Here is a 5,180-nt window from a genome sequence, read left to right as displayed (position 1 = left end):
ATGGTATTAACCCTCCCTTGTATATAGTATGGTATTAACTGACCCTGTATATAGTATGGTATTAACTGACCCTGTATATAGTATGTTATTAACTGACCCTGTATATAGTGTGGTATTAACTGACCCTGTATATAGTATGGTATTAACTGACTCTGTATATAGTGTGGTATTAACTGACCCTGTATATAGTATGGTATTAACTGACCCTGTTTATAGTATGGTATTAACTGACCCTGTATATAGTATTAACTGACCCTGTATAAAGTATGGTATTAACTGACCCTGTATATAGTATGGTATTATCCTGACCCTGTATATAGTATGGTATTAACTGACCCTGTATATAGTATGGTATTAACTGACCCTGTATATAGTATGGTATTAACTGACCCTGTATATAGTATGGTATTAACCCTCCCTTGTATATAGTATGGTATTAACCCTCCCTTGTATATAGTATGGTATTAACTGACCCTGTATATAGTATGGTATTAACCCTCCCTTGTATATAGTATGGTATTAACTGACCCTGTATATAGTATGGTATTAACTGACCCTGTATATAGTGTGGTATTAACTGACCCTGTATATAGTGTGGTATTAACTGACCCTGTATATAGTATGGTATTAACTGACCCTGTATATAGTATGGTATTAACTGACCCTGTATATAGTATGGTATTAACTGACCCTGTATATAGTATGGTATTAACTGACCCTGTATATAGTATGGTATTAACTGACCCTGTATATAGTATGGTATTAACCCTCCCTTGTATATAGTATGGTATTAACCCTCCATTGTATATAGTATGGTACTAACTGACCCTGTATATAGTATGGTATTAACCCTCCCTTGTATATAGTATGGTATTAACTGACCCTGTATATAGTATGGTATTAACTGACCCTGTATATAGTATGGTATTAACTGGCCCTGTATATAGTATGGTATTACCTGTATATAGTATGGTATTAACTGACCCTGTATATAGTATGGTATTAACTGACCCTGTATATAGTATGGTATTAACTGACCCTATATATGATATGGTACTAACTGACCCTGTATATAGTATGGTATTAACAGACCCTGTATATAGTGTGTTATTAACTGACCCTGTATATAGTGTGGTATTAACTGACCCTGTATATAGTATGGTTATAACTGACCCTGTATATAGTATGGTATTAACTGACCCTGTATATAGTATGGTATTAACTGACCCTGTATCTAGTGTGGTATTAACCCTCCCTTGTATATAGTATGGTATTAACTGACCCTGTATATAGTATGGTATTAACTGACCCTGTATATAGTGTGTAATTAACTGACCCTGTATATAGTGTGGTATTAACTGACCCTGTATATAGTGTGGTATTAACTGACCCTGTATATAGTATGGTATTAACTGACCCTGTATATAGTATGGTATTAACTGACCCTGTATATAGTAAGGTATTAACTGACCCTGTATATAGTATGGTATTATCTGACCCTATATATAATATGGTACTAACTGACCCTGTATATAGTATGGTATTAACTGACCCTGTATATAGTATGGTATTAACTGACCCTGTATAAAGTATGGTAATAACTGACCCTGTATATAGTGTGGTATTAACTGACCCTGTATATAGTATGGTATTAACTGACCCTGTATATAGTATGGTATTAACTGACCCTGTATATAGTATGGTATTAACTGACCCTGTATATAGTATGGTATTAACCCTCCCTTGTATATAGTATGGTACTAACTGACCCTGTATATAGTATGGTATTAACTGACCCTGTATATAGTATGGTATTAACCCTCCCCTGTATATAATATGGTATTAACCCTCCCTTGTATATAGTATGGTATTAACCCTCCATTGTATATAGTATGGTATTAACTGACCCTGTATATAGTATGGTATTAACCCTCCCTTGTATATGGTATGGTATTAACTGACCCTGTATATAGTATGGTATTAACTGACCCTGTATATATTATGGTATTAACTGACCCTGTATATAGTATGGTATTAACTGACCCTGTATATAGTATGGTACTAACTGACCTTGTATATAGTATGGTACTAACTGACCCTGTCTATAGTATGGTATTAACTGACCCTGTATATAGTGTGGTGTTAACTGACCCTGTTTTTAATTACTGACCCTGTATATAACTACTGACCCTGTATATAACTACTGACCTTGTATATAGTATGGTATTAACCCTCCCTTGTATATAGTATGGTATTAACTGACCCTGTATATAGTATGGTATTAACTGACCCTGTATATAGTATGGTATTAACTGGCCCTGTATATAGTATGGTATTAACTGACCCTGTATATAGTATGGTATTAACTGACCCTGTATATAGTATGGTATTAACTGACCCTGTATATAGTATGGTATTAACTGACCCTGTATATAGTATGGTATTAACTGACCCTGTATATAGTATGGTATTAACAGACCCTGTATATAGTATGGTTATAACTGACCCTGTATATAGTATGGTATTAACTGACCCTGTATATAGTATGGTATTAACCCTCCCCTGTATATAGTATGGTATTAACCCTCCCTTGTATATAGTATGGTATTAACCCTCCCCCTGACCCTGTATATAGTATGGTATTAACCCTCCCTTGTATATAGTATGGTATTAACTGACCCTGTATATAGTATGGTATTAACTGACCCCCTGTATATAGTATGGTATTAACTGACCCTGTATATAGTATGGTATTAACTGACCCTGTATATAGTATGGTACTAACTGACCTTGTATATAGTATGGTATTAACCCTCCCTTGTATATAGTATGGTATTAACTGACCCTGTATATAGTGTGGTATTAACTGACCCTGTATAGTAACTAACTGACCCTGTATATATAACTACTGACCCTGTATAGAACTACTGACCTTGTATATAGTATGGTATTAACCCTCCCTTGTATATAGTATGGTATTAACTGACCCTGTATATAGTATGGTATTAACTGACCCTGTATATAGTATGGTATTAACTGACCCTGTATATGTATATAGTATGGTATTAACTGACCCTGTATATAGACTGGTATTAACTGACCCTGTATATAGTATGGTATTAACTGACCCTGTATATAGTATGGTATTAACTGACCCTGTATATAGTATGGTATTAACTGACCCTGTATATAGTATGGTATTAACCTCCCTTGTATATAGTATGGTATTAACTGACCCTGTATATAGTATGGTATTAACCCTGACCCTTGTATATAGTATGGTATTAACTGACCATGTATATAGTATGGTACTAACTGACCCTGTATATAGTATGGTATTAACTGACCCTGTATATAGTATGGTATTACCTGACCCTGTATATAGTATGGTATTAACTGACCCTGTATATGGTATGGTATTAACCCTCCCTTGTATATAGTATGGTATTAACTGACCCTGTATATAGTATGGTATTAACCCTCCCTTGTATATAGTATGGTATTAACTGACCCTGTATATAGTATGGTATTAACTGACCCTGTATATAGTATGGTATTAACTGACCCTGTATATAGTATGGTATTAACTGACCCTGTATATAGTATGGTATTAACCCTGACCTTGTATATAGTATGGTATTAACTGACTCTGTATATAGTGTGGTATTAACTGACCCTGTATATAGTATGGTATTAACTGACCCTGTATATAGTATGGTATTAACCCTCCCTTGTATATAGTATGGTATTAACTGACCCTGTATATAGTATGGTATTAACTGACCCTGTATATAGTATGGTATTAACTGACCCTGTATATAGTATGGTATTAACTGACCCTGTATATAGTATGGTATTAACCCTCCCTTGTATATAGTATGGTATTAACTGACCCTGTATATAGTATGGTATTAACTGACCCTGTATATAGTGGTAATTAACTGACCCTGTATATAGTATGGTATTAACTGACCCTGTATATAGTATGGTATTAACTGACCCTGTATATAGTATGGTATTAACTGACCCTGTATATAGTATGGTATTAACTGACCCTGTATATAGTATGGTATTAACTGACCCTGTATATAGTATGGTATTATCTGACCCTATATATAATATGGTACTAACTGACCCTGTATATAGTATGGTATTAACTGACCCTGTATATAGTATGGTATTAACTGACCCTGTATATAGTATGGTATTAACTGACCCTGTATATAGTATGGTATTAACTGACCCTGTATATAGTATGGTATTAACTGACCCTGTATATAGTATGGTATTAACTGACCCTGTATATAGTGGTGGTTAACTGACCCTGTTTTTAATTACTGACCCTGTATATAACTAGTGACCCTGTATATAACTAACTGACCCTGTATATAGTATGGTATTAACCCTCCCTTGTATAGTAGTATGTATTAACTGACCCTGTATATAGTATGGTATTAACTGACCCTGTATATAGTATGGTATTAACTGACCCTGTATATAGTATGGTATTAACTGACCCTGTATATAGTATGGTATTAACTGACCCTGTATATAGTATGGTATTAACTGACCCTGTATATAGTATGGTATTAACTGACCCTGTATATAGTATGGTATTAACTGACCCTGTATATAGTATGGTATTAACTGACCCTGTATATAGTATGGTTATAACTGACCCTGTATATAGTATGGTATTAACTGACCCTGTATATAGTATGGTATTAACCCTCCCCTGTATATAGTATGGTATTAACCCTCCCTTGTATATAGTATGGTATTAACCCTCCCTTGTATATAGTATGGTATTAACTGACCCTGTATATAGTATGGTATTAACTGACCCTTGTATATAGTATGGTATTAACTGACCCTGTATATAGTATGGTATTAACTGACCCTGTATATAGTATGGTATTAACTGACCCTGTATATAGTATGGTATTAACTGATGACCCTGTATATAGTATGGTACTAACTGACCCTTGTATATAGTATGGTATTAACCCTCCCTTGTATATAGTATGGTATTAACTGACCCTGTATATAGTGTGGTATTAACTGACCCTGTATATAACTACTGACCCTGTATATAACTATGGTATAGAACTACTGACCTTGTATATAGTATGGTATTAACCCTCCCTTGTATATAGTATGGTATTAACTGACCCTGTATA

Source organism: Oncorhynchus tshawytscha, linkage group LG24, assembly GCF_018296145.1.
Source record: "Oncorhynchus tshawytscha isolate Ot180627B linkage group LG24, Otsh_v2.0, whole genome shotgun sequence".
Lineage (NCBI taxonomy): Eukaryota > Metazoa > Chordata > Actinopteri > Salmoniformes > Salmonidae > Oncorhynchus > Oncorhynchus tshawytscha.
This window is presented reverse-complemented; position numbering follows the sequence as displayed.